Below are 17,625 nucleotides of genomic sequence, written 5' to 3' on the forward strand. Positions count from 1 at the left end.
ACTACTCAAGGAACAAAGACCTGAGGCAAGATGGGGATCCTCACGTCAGTGACCTAGAAGAAGGCCAGGCTGCGGTAGTTTCCAGTTCAGGGAGCAGTTTGATACAAGGCTGAAATTGGAAGCAGAAAGCCACGATGTAGCCCCTGCGGGTCCCAGATTTCTCAGATGACACTGAACTATCCCTCTTGTATTTGGGGCTGCTGCTCCTTAAGGCTTCCTCTTTGACCTGGAACTTGCTGTGCTGATTCATGCCTCAGTCACTGCCAGTCGGGATTTTTCTCCAAAGTACTATTCTAGAAACCCCCACTCCCCCCAAGGCAGACACTTCAGCTGTCATTAGATGCTTATTAAGGGAGTGAGTCAGGGTGGTGGCTTAAGACACAATTTCCATCCTGCTTCCATGCCCCCTTCCTCTCATACCCCTGCCACGCTATTTCAAGCACTCAAACTCACAAGCTTTGTGGGGAGTGGAAAGAACATGAGGTCTGAGCTTCCAGACTTCTTGACAAATCTGTTCTGCAGTTCATTTGCTAGGTGAACTTGGATAGAGTGCTTATACACTCTGGGCTTCCGTTTCCTCAACATAATGCGAGGCTGTTGTAAGGACTGAATGGGGTCAGGCATAAAGGGCTCTGCATAGGATTTGGGGTACAGCGGGTATGCAGGAAGTACCAACCGTGCCTGTGGTTTGAGGCTCATATGCTCTGATTCTCCCCACTTCAGGATAGAGATGACAGAGCCATTTTGATGTGGGTCTCCAACAGGATCCTGGGAAATCATTCCCTCTTTCCTTCCTGGTTGCCAGGTATGGACCATCCCTGCAAAATTCCTTTCTGTGGTTCTCCGGGGTGGGAGGGACTCAGCTCAACTTCTCTGGAAACAGGAACCATTCACAGCTTCCTGGTCAGCTGCCAGACCCCATACCACAAGGCCACAAGAGCTGGTTTCTGCTTGGTGGATTTCACTGAGTTGTCTGTCCTGACACAGAGACTCGGGTCTTTCTTCGTATCAACTCTGTGCTGACATGAACAGGCACCACAGCAAGGACCTTTTACCCGAATGCCCTACTCAGAGTTGATGAGGCTGTTTGTGGAATTTGCTCGTTTCCTGACATCTAGATGGGCTGTTGGCCTCTGCTGAAGGACTCATCCATCTAGCAGCCCTTGACTCTTGTGTGGAGTTCCTACTCTCCCTTCTTCCCCCCCCCCCCCCCAGGTCCTCATTCTAGCAGTCCCCTTGGGCACAACCATGCACTAGCATTTTCCTGCCTCTTGTACATCCAGCTCACTCCCAGCAACACTTAGAGTCTGTTCTCCTTTTGCCCATACCCTGTGCCCACAGCACTCGAAGGTGCCCTGCTTGGGACCTCATCAGCCCAGCGATTCTCTGTTAGACTTGAACTTCCTGTTGTTAAGAGTTAATGGCATACATATGCCATCCTTCTTCCTAGGCAAAAAGAACCATTCTCACTCCCAAAAAATTAGCTCTAAGGGAGGGAGCTGAGGCATTGAAGTGAGAGTCATAAAACCACTCATGGGTTTTGTAATCTTGGGCAAATCACTTCACTTCTTTGAGCCACAAGCATCCATATTTGAAAGGGTGGGACTGATGCTAATTGCCTCGTGTCCCTCCTCCCTCCACTCCCCATTCACTGTGAGAATCAAATGAGATAATGTCTGTGAAAGTGCTCTGTAAACCAGAAGCTATTATTATGAGGAGCCGAACCATTATTATTAAGAACTGGTTTTCCTGGTCCTCCCAGCTCTCCCTCCCTTTTCATTCCCTGCACTGGCTTAAGGCTGAAGCTCTGCAGAGGGATACCTTTGGAGCCAGAAATTAGAAAAATTCTGCTCTGCTTACCAAGAGAGTCTTCTGAATTGCTATGATTTGAGCTTGTGGAATCAAAGAAGAAGGATACAGGGTTCTGACACCAGAATCTTTCTTGGCTTGGCTTTTCAATTTTCTCTTTCTTTCTTTCTTTCTTTCTTTCTTTCTTTCTTTCTTTCTTTCAGTGGGCCTCATGCCCAGTGCAGGGGGGCTCCAACTCATGGCCAAGATATCAAGACCTCAGCTGAGATCAAGCATTTGACACTTAACGACTAAACCATGCAGGCACCCCTTGGCTTGGCTTTTTAATATCTTAGGGGCAGCTACCATGTCAAGCTCCACCCAGTATCTGGAAAGAGAACCCAATTCATCCGGGTGTCCTGGGGCTGCTTCCAGTGTGGGTGGACTTGGCAGGTGTGGCTCCTGATTTTCGTGGCTCTGTCCACTCTCTGTGTCCCATTGCCATTCTCTTGTTGGGGCTACCACCATGTCCCGGAGGCCTCCGCCTCCAGGCTTGCTCCCCCTTAGTCCACTCATGTGCCCAGTGACCTCTCTGAATGCCAATCTCTTCATATTACTTGTTGGCTTAAACCCTGCACTATGGGTCCACATAGCCCTCAAGGTAAAGTCCCATTGTTCTACCAGGGCTCCTGCTGAATTTTCTGGACTCACCATGACCTCTCACCCTCTCCTTCTTAACTCCTAAGTAATTCTGCTCACCCAGGACCTTGTTCTCTGTTACCACCTCCTCTTTCTGTAGGGCTCAGCTTTCTGTAGATGCCACCAGTTTATGAAGCTTACCCTGACTCCCCTGTAAGGTGCTCCCATCACATCTTGCTTTTGTCCTCTGTTATGGACTTTGCACCCTTAATTATCATCATGTATTAGGATCTGTCTCCTCCCAGAAGCTGGAAGCTCCGTTAGGCCAGCCACCACCACGTTCTTGCTCAATCATAGCCATGGCACCTAGTCTAGGGCCCAGCAATGAATGAATGGGTGAATGGAGTGTGTGAGTCAGTCAGTGTTCCACACTTTGTCTCTGGGAGCTGGGGTGCCCAAAGGTCTTGGGTAAACTTTGGTGGGCTCGTTTTAGAGAAGAACTAATGTGTTCTGAAGCAAAGTCTGAAAACTTTGATGTGTTTCTTCTAGACCTTTCTTTCAGCAGGTACTCAACATTTATTGAGCATAATCTGTGCTGGGCTCTGTGCTGAGCATTTTACAGGAGTTGGTTTCTTTGATGTTCATGAGCATGCTCAGAAGTGGATGCAGTTATTATCCTGCCTGTGGTTCAGAGTGGTTGAGTCACTAGCCCAAGGTCACACAGCCAGCAAGTGAAAGAATATTCTTAAGCCCAAGTCTGGTTTCCTCTAAACTCATGCTTTTCATCACTACACCTGGATGTAAGGGTTTTGTTATCCGAAAGACCTGGGTCTCAATTTCCAGAACTTACCAGCTGTGTGAACTGAGGTAAGTTAGTGTATCTCCTTGGACCCTGTCCCTTAGTAGTGTTCTGTGAATTAAACGAGGTGATGTTTGTAAAGTGCTTGCTTTTCAGTAGGCTCCCACGTTGAGCTTCCTACCTGGTGGGGAACTTAACCATTTCTTGAGGCAGGTTAATTAACACATCCTTTGACAGTGGAGTCCATGGGAAAGTACTTTTGCACATTCGGCAGAAGTCTGCCGTCCTTCGGTCATACCAGCTCAGGACCGTTGGAGGCAGTTCTGTTCCTATGCTACAGGCTTCTCCCCAGCCACTGAGGGCATCTGTCCTGTCCCTATTCCTGCTCCTAGAGCCTCACTTCTCTGGGGAGGACAATTTCAGTCAGTCCCTCCACACCTTTCTCATGGAACAAGGCTTGAAGTCTCATCATTCACCCAACTGCTAGTCTAGAACAAGCCCCACTGCTTCTGCACCTCCTTAGGTAAAGGCTGAGACAAAGACACTGCAGTGAGGATACTTCCGACAGTATTGATTGCATTTGTGAGAAATTTGGAGAAGAGGATTAAGAGGTTCAAACTTCCAGTTACAAAATAAATAAGTCATGAAAAGTATAGCATACAGAGTATAGTCAGTAATACTGTAATAACATCATAGGGTGACAATGAGAGGACCACGTAATATACAGAGTTGCCCCATCGCTATGTTGCACACCTGAAACTGATATAACATTGTATGTCAGCTCTACCTCAATAATAAAAAAAGTTAAAAACATCTTAATGTAACCACTTAAATATTCAACGATAGGGGATTAAATGGTAGGGATACAGCATGTCCGTAGTCCATATGAACAAACACTAAGTGGCCACAAAGAACAGCTAGAGGAACAAACATTTATTGATGCGGGAAAGTGGTTACGGTGTCTGGACAAATGTAAAAAGTAAATGTAGAATGCAATGCACGATCCCCAATTTTGAACAACAGTATTCATCTCTGTATGAAAGAAAATCTGAAAGTATTTAAAAGGGTAAAAGTGCTTATCTCTGGGTCATGAGGTTATGGGGGATTTTCTTCTTGTTCTAAATTTTCTATTGAGGGAGGAAGTATAGCTTAGTGGTTATGAAAATGGACTTCAGAATCAGGCCAACCTGGCGTTGGTCTATTTTCTGCCACTCGAGAGCTTTGTCACCTTGGTTTCATAATTTGTAAAGTAAGGAGACTAACAGTGTCTCGTCTTATTATTGCTGAAGACATGATGAGACTGGTTTTGTTTTTGGGATGTTTAATGGACGCCAGCGCTCTGCTAAGCAATTGACTTGCATATTCTCTATCATGATCTCCGCTCTACAAATGAGGGAACTATGTCCAGGGAGACTAGGAACCTGTCTTCGGTCCTACATGAAAGGGGGCGATGACTTTCCCCATTCTCAGCACCTGAACCCCTTCAAGGGTGCTGAAGTTCAAATCTGTCCTGCCATCCACATCTCCCTGCTGACTCATTCTGGACCCACTCTGACTAAAATCCCCAGACATTTTCATACTGGTCGTGTCTCCATCCTCTACTTGTGCTTTATTGCTCTCTCTCTTTTTTGTTTTTGGACTTGAGTGAACTTATTATGGAGCTGACAGGTGGATGAGAAGCCTGAGCATTCAAATCAAACCATTAACTATGAGGAAGTCCAAGAATAAGCCTTGTAATTTGGTAGTAAGAAGTTGCTGATCACACCTACACACACTGGAGAGCCCAAGGGGGAGTAAAATGCATGAGCTTTGCATTTTCCTTTTCAACTCAGCCGGAAAGAGCAACCTCTCCTGATGTGAGAGTGTAAGTGGAGAGGCCAGGACGAGTCTAGGGAGGTGTCATTGGCAGAGCTCCCCGGACACAGTGGTCATTGGAACTGAGTGTGCGACACACCTTTAAAAGCAGGAGCTTGTGTGCCTGGCAGATTTGAGTTGTGACTCCTGCTTTGTCACTCATGGGCTGTGTGGCCCTGAGCACGCGATTAAGCCCTCTGAACTTCATTTTCTCATCCTCAAAATGTAGCCAGTGGTGCTTATTTTGTGGACGTTGCAAGAGGATCAATGTGAGATCATGCAAATGAAAGGCTTCACTGGTTCTGCGACCAATTTTAGTGGTGGTACCTCTTCTCTGGAAACCTTCCGTTCCCCACTGACTCATCAGTAAATGTGGAAGAATGGGAGAATCTGAGTCCCCAGAGGCTCCATGATTGGAGTGGGGAAATCACACAGCACAGCTTCTTAGTGCTGCTGAGGAAGAAAGAGAGCTCTTGAGGCCAGAGTGGTCCAAACACACCCTTTATCCTCATTTTGACACAATTATTTTATCTTTCAAATTTCATAATCGATGTGTGTTTGTGGTGAAAAAAAAAAGAATCAAACTATTCAGAAGCATATAGAGAACATAGTAAACATTCCTTTTAATTGCCGTGCAATCCCATTCACGTCTCCAGAGATGACCACTGTGAAAAGGGTGTGTGCACCTTTCTAGATGTTTTTATTTTATTTTTTTTTTACTAGAGATCTGAAACATACTCAAACACAGACTTCCTCGCCCATGCTACGAATATTTTGTGACTTGAATGTTCGTGAAGCTTTCGTGAGGAAAATAAAAGGTTGGCTCAGGAGGACAGAAGGATGGGCTCCTCCATGTTTGTTGTTCCCTCTAGCTTTGCTGCCCAGGGTGGATGTTGAGGAGCCTAGATGCTTAATTGGTTTGGAAATGGCTGGGGAGCCTCTTGACCCTTCTATAGTTCCACATGGCCCAAGCTTCTAGCTGCAGATCTTGGGCTGCTGCTTTGGAGGACCAACCATCTCCTGAAGGACTCGGTCCCTTTGGCCAGAATGATCCTTCCTCTTCCAAGAGGAAACAAGACAGGCCTAGGCGGAAATATGTGTCTGGATGACCAATTGCATGAGTCAAAGGTACTTATGGAGATGACCAACATTATTTTAGCACATATGCCATCCCCAGAGGAGGAAGGACAGCTGCTTCCGCTTTTCTTGTTTTCTTTTGAGAGGAGATGAAAGTCCTTCAGAGATGGTACTGGACCCCACACGGGGCAGTGGCTTCTATTTAGGGGGTAACGTTGGTACCCATGCTCTTCATGGCTCCTCAGTTTTATACACTGTTCTTAATTGGGGTCAGTCGAAACACTCTTGGGAATGTTGGAGTACAACAAAGGTTACATGGATTCCCGTTTTATAGCTTCTTCCCCAGCCCCACTCTCCCAAGCCACTTGCTGTGCAATGTGATTGTCACTAAAGGCAGGGCACCAGGCCTTAGACTTGGTGGGCACCTCGCTGCTACTGCTACACTGATTTGCTCCCACTGTCTGTATTCTGATGACCTTAAATGTATTCATTTGCTCATCAGTCAAAATGTTTTCAGGTGATACTACTTGCTAGGCTCTGTGCTACGTACTGTACGTCGTGTGGGCACAAAAGAGGAAGTGACCAGTTGTCTGTAGACCTGCGGCAGGGCCAGGCTTTCAGCACGGTAGGTATTTGAAGAGATTTTCAAGTGAGGAATAGAATGTACCAGGCAAATGTGGTAGAAGGGCATTTCATAGAGGGGAAGCAGTGTTGACCAGCATGGGTGATACGGGACCAGGGGGCAAGTTTGTTGGGGGTGAAAGTCATGGCCCAGATGAACTGACCAGTACAAGTTGTCTTCCGTAGACAAAAATCCCAAACATCATTAGAGAAGGATCTCTTTTCACTCTGTCAAACTTGAGTTGCTTTGAGCACTGATTGACTCAGCAACAATTTACTCAACAGCTACTATTTGCTTTGCACTGTGCTGCATGCTAGGGATGTAATGCTGACAATTTTCTTTTGGCAATTTTCCTAAAGGCCCAGTTAACAGTGTTAAAGTTTAACTTGGAAGTGATCGTTACTATCTTCAACCCATGACAAAGCATCTTTCTACTTCAGGGGCATCTACGGTGAGGCTGGCATTATTCTTTAAGCTCTGGACAGTGCAAGGGAGAATTTGACACACTTCTTTCGCTGTCTTCTCGGAATACTAATCTAGATATGAACGTGACTCATTGTTTTACCTATTGACAATATGTCAGTGTGACCACACCCTGTCTTGTGATGGATAGCTTATGAATGCCTTTATAGAAGTCATAATCGTGGCTTTGAATGCCACCACTTGAAAGCTGTCAGCCCTTTTGTGCCATGAGGAGACAAGAAGTTTTATCAGACTGCTGGAGAAGAACAAGGTGGTCGATGTCCAAACTATTACATTCTGACGCCTCCGTAAATAAGACGCCTGTGTCACAGTCAGCCCGCAATCAGAACAGCAGTGAGATCTGCCCTGACGTCAGTGTCTCGCCCTTAACCCCCTCCCACCTTCACGTCCTCCTCCCTAGCTCCAGAGATTAAAAGGCAATAAGCTGAATTCTGAACACCCTACCTTTAGTCTCACCTCGGCTGAGTGGTCTCTCACCCACCTGTCAGTCTTCCAAAAAGACACACTTGCCCTCATTCTAGAATCTTCTTTGAATAGCCCTTTCACTTGTCACTTCAAGTGTCTTCTTGGTCGCCAAAACTGCAAACCCAGACGGGCAATCAGGAATTAAGGGCAATGGTGGTTTGGGATTATTTCAGCTAATTGCTGTCCTGTGTGAGAGATTGCATCATCTGTGACAGCTGGCCTGAGTAATCATCGCTTTCAGCAGCAAGTTTTCCCCTTTGGTGCAGGAGGGACTTTCAAGACTATTTTGACCAGTGTATCCTACAGAGCAGTAAATCCGAAAAGGGATTGCAAATATTTTGTTGTGTTTTTTGGTGAGAATTAAATAGGAAAAAGCCACCAAATTTCTAGTTTACAGTAAATGTTTGGTTTAGTTTAGGTGTTTTTATTTTCTAGAACCTGTGTATCCCTGATCCTCACACACAGTGTTCGGCACTCAACTCCATTATTCTCCACTGTTGATGGCACATCCCCTGTGATGCCTTTCTTTTTTCTCTCCTGAATTTGGAGGTAGAGAGGGAGTGACGTGATTTGTATATGGTAACTCAGAACGCTGCACCAACCGTTAGTTCTTTGCTGGCTGGGACACTGAGCTTTGGAGCATGCTGCGAGGTCTAAGTGGGCTTTCTGGGTATGCTGGGTTATGTCTTCATTTATACTAGAGTGGCAAGGATTGCTACCTTGAGTAAGTCAAGTGGGAGGAGTCTCTGGGCAGGGGACAGAATAGGGAATCAGATGTCCATGTATATGTCTCTTAGAGTTCTTTGGAAATACCGTGATTATAGCAGGTTCCCCCCCCTCCCCACCACCATAAACTGCCAAGTACAAACCCAGAAAAGGAGGAAGTTAATTCACATTCTTGCTTTCTTCTACAGGCAAAAAAAAAAAAAAATCACCAGCCTTTTCCCAAGGGCTCATTTTCCATCTCTGCTTGGCTCATCAGAGTATATTGTGAGCCAGTACAAAGACCTTGAAGGAGGAATGCTGTCCAGAGCTCACCTTTTTTTATCCCCACCTTCCTTTATGTGAAATTGGGCCACCTCCCTGCTAACCCCAGCCTGGGCTCTGCCTCTGCTCCCATGACGGATATGTTTCGAGTAGATGCAGCATGCTGGGCCACACAGGGAAGCTGCAGGGGGTGTCCAAGTTCACATGTCCTGCATTCCAGGCGAATGTTTTTGACATTGAGCAATGGAATGACTCTGCCAGGTTTAGGTCTGTCCGATTGGAATGCAACCGAAAAGGAAAGTCCCGGAGTGATTCAAATCCTCACCTCCCCACAACCCCTGCTTGTTTTTTTTTTTTTTTTTTTATTATTCTTTTTTAATTCTCCAATGACAAGCTCAGCCCAGCACTCCTACTGACCCTCAGCACTTGTTGGTGCTGATAAGTGCAACTTCCCAACAGATAGGACTACAAATCATAATATTTCGTTGAGTCATGTGTACGCTGAGGCTCTTTCCCAAACATTGCATCAGACTCATAATGGGCAGCTCCCAGGACTCTGCTGGATGACACTGAATGTCCAGGAAAAGCTCGGTCCATTTCTCGAAAAAATGTACTCTCACTCTCTCCATCTGCCTGGTTGTAATATCCTGTTCTTGAGAAAGCTGAACCCCTGGAGGGAGCAAAGGCACAACCGGTTTTGCAGATAAGTTTGAAAAATAGGACTATTGGCCTTTCCCACCCACTCTGGTCTCTTAGCAACAGGACAGCTGATGGGATCCACTAGGGAAAAAAACACAGAACATGTGGGGGAGCCTGTCTGAATTCTTGCCTGCAGTCTGATTTATTTAAACCTTCCTGCATTCTTAGGAATGAAGACCCAGGAGTCACGTCATGGGAGCATTCTCCTGCCCTTCTTGTGACCTCTGCGAATGAGCAGATAGGGGAAAATCTCAGAGTGAGGTGGACATTCTTCCTCTGTAAGAATCTGCCTTATCTGAGACAGCCATTTCCTTCGATTTGGGGAGTAACCACTTGAAAACTTGGGAACATTTACAGAGAGCTGGGGTGAGGTGGAAAGAGCATAGGACTGGGTGTCTAAGGTCCATGGTTCTAATGGAGACTTCTCCCCTTCCCCGTGGGACCCCAGGCATGAAACCCCTGGTGCATTCACCTCCACCCCGTTTGGCTTTCTCATCTGCAAAGAAGGGAGCTGAATTAAATGTTCTCTAAGGTATCTTTCAGCACTGAGTCGATGGTGTGTGTGTGTGTGTGTGTGTGTGTGTGTGTGTGCTTGCGTGTTGTGTCTGTGTGCATTCACAGAAAATTTATATTATGTCATGTATCCATCTGATTCTCTCTCTTGAACTTTTGAGTCATTCAGTCATAGAACATGAATTTTGAGGCCAGGACTGTGTTCTTAACCGCTCTCCTTTACTATTGGGATGTGTACACAGAGATGCTCTGTGGTTGGTATTCTATGTTACATCTGGCAGTCTTTATGCCTACATCTATTAATCTGTGGGTATAGAATTGGGGAGATGCAGAGTACTAAGGCTTTAATACTCAGCGAGATCTGGGTTCACATTCTTTCTCTGCCTCTTACTAGTTACGTGGCATCAGGATTCTCAACCGTGAAGTGGAAATAATGAAGGCTATGTGATCAGGTTGCTCTGAGAATTAGGCAAAATGATGTGTGTAAGACAGCTGACAGTCTAAAACCCCTGCTACATAGTAAGTGCTCAATGAAAAGGGGAGCAGAGTCGAGATATGGATTGATGATAGGTTCTCTGATGAGAGGGACTTGCCTTATATCATGACTTCAGGTTGCTGGAACTTCTCAGTGGGGCTCTGCATCTAGGAGGAGCACTAAATCGTAGCTAAGATAACCAGTGGAATGTGGCTCTGGTTGGCTGTTGCTTACGCAACTTGAATGGTCTTCAATCATTTTCAAAATGCAAACAATTGCATTTTAGAGCACTTTTTCTTTCTTTGGACAGATGTTCTGAAGTTGTTTCTCTCTCCATTCCTGTCTCTGTCTCTTTCCTTTTGTAGAGGAATTAATGCATAGCAGGTACCGGGCCAGGTGTTTTACATTCATTATTTCAACTATCCTTACAGCAACTCTCTCCAAGAGGTTTTGTCAGTCTCATTTCACAGCAGAAGATCTTGAGGTTCAGCAAGTAAGTCATCCAAGACCATTGTTAAGACCTCAGCTGTTAAGTAACAGAACAAGAATTTGAAGTCCTGTTCCCCTGACTGTTAAAATGGGAGGGGACCTGGGAGAGAGATCAATTCATCTTTTGTCTTGACTGTTGAGCCCACTTCTTTGGGGGGAGAAAAGCCACCTGCTCCATCTACTCCCTCATTAGTGCTAGGGGACTCTGAACGCTTACTGTGTTCCTGGCTCTGCTAAGTCCATTATACATGATCCTGTTTGGTGCCATTAACAACCGTACAGGGTAGATGCTAATTATTAGACCCACGCAACAGAGGAGGTCGTTACTGAGGTGAGGTACTCTGGCTCTAGAGTAAACTCTTCTCACAAGATAATCTACTAATTTTATCAGGGTTAACAAGGGCACATGGTCTCTATTACTCTTGGGAACGTTATCTGTAACTTTACTTCTGCTTCCTTTTGGTGGTATCCATCACTAGTTTCTCCTTGTCCCCAAGAACAACAGTGGACATGGAAGGTATGGAAGCTATTGAACAATAGGCCAGTAGAGTTTCAACACTGCAAGGCATCTTCAGTCTTCAGGCGTCAAATCGCCCAGTAGTTTTATAACAATGGGACATGACCTGTTCAGTGGGTTGTAAAAACAACTTACTAGCACGTGATCAGTATTCCAGAAGTGAAATGAGTAGAATAGAAAATATAGAGTATATTGCACTCAGGGTGAGATGGTATCGAGAAAGTTGCCTCCATTACCTCTGTGCGTGTGGGTTCTGGGTCACCATGTAAAATGCATTTCTTACTGATGACCATCTTTGTCCAAGTTTGAAAAGCATTGGTTTCATTAAGTGATTTTCAGATTTTGTTCCACGGCATCCATGGAAGCTTCAGATACCTTAGGGGAAATTGGAATGGAGAAGCTGAGTAGGGAGAACTTCGGGAATGTCCCCTCTTCTGATGAAAGGAGTCCCATGTTTATCTGGTTCTCATGTTGGATTTTCATAGGATATTTCATCTTTTTTAAAAAAGACTCTCCTATGGGGTGCCTGGGTGGCTCAGTTGGTGAAGTATCTGACTTCTGCCCAGGTCATGATCTCCCAGTTCTTGGGTTCGAGCTCTGTGTTGGGCTCCTTGCTGACAGCTTGGAGCCTGGAGTCTACTTCAGATTTGGTGTCTCCCTCTCTCTCTGCCCCTGCCCCGCCCATGCTTTGTCTCTCTCAAAATTAAATAAAACATTTTTTAAAAATTTGTTTAAAAAGACCCTACGGAAAAGAAAAGAACTGAAGAGCCACTGATTTACCTCATTGGATTTGTGTTGTATTGAGTATTGATTCACTCTTGCGTGACTTCATATGGTAACCAAGGGGCAGCCGTTTGCCCAGTACTGTGATGGTTGCCATGAAATGTACAGCAATGTTGGCAAATGTGTCCATCGCTGTCCTTAAATGGTTGTTATAACTAACCTGATAACAACCTGCTGTTTACACCAGATACGGCAAGGAAATAGCTGAAGATGTTGTTCAGAATTTAGAAATTTCCTTAAAAAGATATAGAGAGTTGTTACAAGAAGGGAAATGGAAGGATCAAAGGTGGCTATAGCAATGGAGATAAAGGAAATATGAAGGATTGTACTTTGGTTCAGATCAACAGCATAAATATAAGTGCAGTATGAATTTGCTTGACAATGTTCGTGAATCAATGTCTGAGATTGTTACCTGACTTCTCACTCTGTAAGTCAACAGTGTGGCCCAGGCCAAAACCCAAAGTAAGCCTGACTACGTGCAACGCATTCATGGCCATGGAGTACAGAGTACCTGTGTGAGCAGAGACTGCGAAAATGGTCAAAGCCCTTTGCAGCTTTTCCCATGTGAGGGTAGAGTCCATTGTGTCTATTTCCCTGCTTCTTGATTTTTGAGTTGACCCTTTGATTAGCTTTGGCCAATAGAATGCAGCAGAAGTGATCCTGTGCCATTTTGAACCTACTCCTCAAGCATGCAGCCTCCATTCTTGAACTCTTAGACCCTGATACAGACATGCAAATAGGCCCTAGTTAGCCTTCTGGAGGAAGGTGGACAATGGGAGAGAGACTCCAGGTACCATAGCCAAGGCCATCCTAGACCTACCAACCTCCAGCTGATCTGCCAGCTGATTGCAGACACTTGAGAAAGCACAGATGAGTTCAACCAGGCCCAGCCCAGACCAGAATAACTGTCTTGCCGATGCACAGGATCACGAGCTAACTTTTGGAGTGTTTTATTAGGCATCAGATTCTAACAGATGCATGCACCATCCTGCACGGGCAAATCCACACTGGAAGACACATGACCACATCTACCAAAAACACTAGCTAGAAATGTTAACAAACTACAATGTGTTCAGGTCAGGGTGAGGATAGTTCTAAAAACCTGCTGGATAAGAAATTAAGGAAGCTTGGGCGCCTGGGTGGCTCAGTCGGTTGAATGTCCCACTCTTGATTTTGGCTCAGGTCATGATCCCAGGGTTATGGGATTGAGCCCTGCATCGGACTCTGCAATGAGTGTGGAGCTTGCTTAAGATTCTCTCTCTCTCTGTCTCTCTCTGTCTCTGTCTCTGTCTGTCTGTCTGTCTCTCTCTCTCTCTCTCTGTCTCTCTCTCTCTGCCCCTCCCCTCTGCTTGGGCTCTCATCCTAAAAATTAAAAAAAAAAGAGAAGTTACATAAGCTTAATCTGGAAAGTAAGGATGTTTATGGGAACATGAGCCCTCCATTTTGAGACTTGACATTAATGGGAGAAGTGGGATGAATTCTTTGTAACTTCTGTGGTTGATTGAATATTGGCTGTAACTTCTCCCATTCCATCTATTCCTGCCACGGCCTTAGGGTAAGCAGAGTATGGTCTTCTCTTAAGTACTTTCTTTGACCTTGGGCTTGGACATGTGACTTGATCTGGCCAATGAAGTGTAGGCAGAAGTTACGGAGCATCTGTGGCAGACTCATTCTCCTATAACTTCTGCCATCACCATAATAACAGGATTTCCCAGAGGAGGATGAGAGGCTTGTGGAGCAGAACCCCCTCCCCCACCCTGCAGCAGGCAACAGAGCTTTCCCAGCCCCCCCCTATATTATGAGTAAAAAGTTAATGTTTATTGTTATATGCTCCTGGGGTTTTAATATTGATTCATATCTAGTAATAATTGACCAAAGTACTTCTGAGATTAAAATTAAGATCAAGGGGCATCTGTGTCAAGGAAGGAGACTTATTTAAGGACAAATCTCTTTGCTAAAGAAGAGAACTGTCCTAAAGTAGAACACATGGAGAAATTAGGAGTTCTCTATCCACGGAATATTCAATCATCGGGAAGCTGTAGATGGTGTTCTTAGAATGAGAATCAGACTTTCGTTTCAGAGCAACTGAGATGCTCAGCAATTTGGAGGATGGTTAGCAGATAATTTCAGTTGTTTTTTGCCACAGAGGAAGGGTGAGCGTGCAGGAGTAAGCATGTGTGTGCAGGGAAGGTGTTGGTTAAGAGGGACAAACACGGTGGGAGCTTTGAATGCCCACTAAGGTGTTGACCTCTGATTCAAGTCTGCGCACATTTGTTATTCCACCTGGAACCTCTCCCTCTTTCCTCTGAAGTTCCACTTATTCCTGAAGTGCCAGCTTAAGTCTGGTTTTCTCTCTGGGAAGTTCACCTGACCTTTCCAGCCTCCAGGGACCAACCCATCTCCGGAGTCTTCATCTTGGCTGCCTTGTGTTTCTCCTTGAATTTTTCCAGGCTGAGATAGATGTTTCTCACATGCTCACACAGGGTTTCCTCAAATTAAGGACCTTGCTGCTCTGCAATGTGGTCTTGCCTCTCTCTTTAGAACTGAGAGCTGGTGGAAGGCAAGAACCATAGCTCATTCACCCAGCACCCCCTCTATCTACCGTAGTGCCTGGTACATCTACATGCTCAGTAAATATTTGTGGAATGAATGGATGTGGGTTTCTTTCATCTTTTTGGTGCAACTGTAAACTCCTAAAGGCAGTTGCTACATTCCCATAGTGTTCCAAGGCCTGTGCATTTGTTCATTCAACAAATATTTGATGAATGAGTCTAACCCAGGCTTACAACACCCTATGCCACCTGGCTCCTACCATCTCTACGATATCATTTCATGTAACTTCCCTTCACTCACTCACTGATCTGCTCAAGCCATACTGGCTTTCCTCAGTTCTGTGAACCCTTAAACCTCATTCCCACATCAGGGCTTTTGCAGTCCCTTTGGCTACAATCACTTTCCCTTGGTCTTCTGTGGCTTCCGCCTTCTTGTTATTCCAATCACAGGTCACCTCTTTTGAGAATCACATGCTGAGTGACCAATCCATGGCACCACCCTGCCTCTCTCCATTGTGTCTTTCAATCCCAATTCTCTGCATGACGTTCATGACTTTTGGATAATTATCTTCCTTCCTTCCCTCCCTTCCTTCCCTCCCTTCCTTCCCTTCCTTCCTTCCTTCCTTCCTTCCTTCCTCCTTCCCTCCCTCCTTTCCTTCCTTCCTTCCTTCCTTCCTTCCTTCCTCCCTCCCTCCCTCCCTCCCTCCCTCCCTTCCTTCCTTCCTCCCTCCCTTCTTTCTTTCCTTCCTTCCTTCCTTCCTCCCTCCCTCCCTTCCTTCCTCCTTTCCTTCCTTCCTTCCTTCCTTCCTTCCTTCCTTCCTTCCTTCCTTCCTTCTTCCCTTCTTTCCTTCCTTCACCAGCATGCTTATTTATTGATTGATGGTCCCTCTCAGCTAACATGTAAGCTTCGTGACAACAAGTATCTTTTTGGTTTCACTCAACAGCTGTATCCCTAACATCTGATAAATATGTATTGAGTGAATGGATGAATGAATGAGTGAATGAATGGATGAACATGGGTCCAACACTCAGCTCTGCATTGTGAATACCGTGGGAAGAGAATGGATAAGGATCTTACCATCAGCTATTTTATAATTTTTGCTGAATGCTCAACGTATACCTGGTACAGCAGAGAAACCAAAACCAAACCAATAAATGCTAAACACAAAACAGAACAGATGGGAGTGTGTGTAGCTCAATGCATGTCCTGAAGCCTCAGCTACTTTCTGTGAAATGAGGACAATAATGCCTCATTTGCAGGTTTGCAAGGAAGGTGAAGTGAGATAATGAACAGGCACCACTCAACGTGTGGCACATGGCTCTCGTTCTGAGAATGGTATTCTCCCAACACCAACCCCAGTTTCCCCCCAACGAGTGCAATGAAGCATATTAAGAAGCTTAGGTTGGTCTACCTATCTGATCCACTCCAGAGAACCGAACTTCAATTCCAAGTATGGCTCCTGGGCTTAAATCCAGTTACGATAATGTTTCTGTCCCAGGTCCTTCCAGAGTGTTAACGGGGGAAGTGGAGGGATTATGGTTCCTTTGTGCACCATGAGCTTTTGTTAGCTGCTGTTCTTGAGCTGGGTGGTGGGGAACTACGTGATAATTGGGTGCAAACCACAGCAAAAGCGCGAAGAGTCAGGGAATGCTGGACACAGGGTGGGTCTTCCGCAGAGGTGTGCCGATAACCGCTGGTGTTGCCAGAATGCCCTCCATGGAGAGTCAGTCCTTTTGTTTCAGTCATTGCTGGATGGAATAAAAATAAGAACAACCGTTAACTCCAGCAGTCATTTAAGCGGGTCGAGTTCAATACTAACATCCAAAACAATTATGGTAGTGAGTGACCAGCACTATGATCAGGTCTCAGGAGGGTGCTTTCTGGAGACTGGGTGGCTGAGTGTCTAGTGAGCCAGATCCCGCAGAAGCCCTGGGGAAGGGGCAAGTTTGGCCAGTGGAGGGGCAAGGACAAGGACAGTTACACAACAGAGCTCCCAGAGTGAACTGTTATCTGTGTCTAATCTGTCCTCCCCTCCCCGCTCCACCTACACAGATGTGCCCTTTAAATATTTATTTGCCCACCTTTGTGGTATGTGCTAGACTTTGTCTCAAAAGTCAGCTTGATCCCTTTGAAGGTGTTTACTAATTAGATCAGCCTGGGAAGTTAGGCAACTTCAGATAAATTTATCCTGTGTGAGGTAGTCCCTGGGCACAAGACCCCTAAACAGCCTGGGGGGCGGGGGGTCAGCTGCCGCTTTCCTGCTTCCTTCCTTTACTGGAGGAAGTCCTAATGATTGCCCAATTAAGCTGAATGGCACTGCCTCTTTTTTTCTGCCATTAGCCCCTGACACAAATCTGAGGCAGGCAGCAGAGTGGCTGGAGCCAGAAGGCTAAATGCTCTTAGCAAGCACGATTACGGATCAGTTGCGTGCTGGGCTCACTTTGACATAATCCACATGAAATTCTTGCTTAGTGATACAGCATCTGGGCCGTAGGTATTGACTCGATTGTAAGCTTGGCTTGAAAGGGAAATTGCTGCTGCGGTAATTCAAGTTCAATAGACCCGCAGGTCACTGCCCTCAAATATTTAAAAATAATATTTGCTTCAGGAGAATTTGGGCACGTGCATGAGTGTATGTGCGTGGAGTGTGTGTGTGTGTGTGTGTGTGTGTGTGTGTGTGTGTGTTTGGGCATATATATCCAGCTGAAAGAGCTTCTGGAAGAGGCGAAACATAAAGTGAGGGGGAGAACTTTATTATGCTGGGTCCGAAGGCAGCCTCAGTGTATGTATGGTCAGATTCATCTGATTCCCTTCAGTCACCTCAGCTATTGTCACTGGGAGAGAAAGACAGCTGATGATGGCTGCCGGGACTGCCTGTCTTA

General features: G+C 45.7%; 1 protein-coding gene across 33 annotated transcripts in view; it reads left to right on the forward strand.

The window, feature by feature from the left end:
• Positions 1 to 17,625, forward strand: part of LOC102900020 — a 369,137-nt gene that overhangs the window by 310,486 nt on the left and 41,026 nt on the right. The window contains exons 15-18 of one of the 33 annotated variants that reach the window (XM_045049714.1): positions 724 to 805; positions 2,977 to 3,294; positions 5,804 to 5,898; positions 6,675 to 6,782. The exons of 31 other annotated variants lie outside the window; for them this stretch is intronic. The gene's annotated coding sequence lies outside the window, so the exon portion shown is untranslated. The remainder of the gene's footprint in view (positions 1 to 723; positions 806 to 2,976; positions 3,295 to 5,803; positions 5,899 to 6,674; positions 6,783 to 17,625) is intronic. One more of the 33 variants, XM_045049713.1, reaches the window with a different exon arrangement.

The sequence above is a fragment of the Felis catus genome, chromosome F2 (genome assembly GCF_018350175.1).
Source record: "Felis catus isolate Fca126 chromosome F2, F.catus_Fca126_mat1.0, whole genome shotgun sequence".
In the NCBI taxonomy this organism is placed as follows: domain Eukaryota; kingdom Metazoa; phylum Chordata; class Mammalia; order Carnivora; family Felidae; genus Felis; species Felis catus.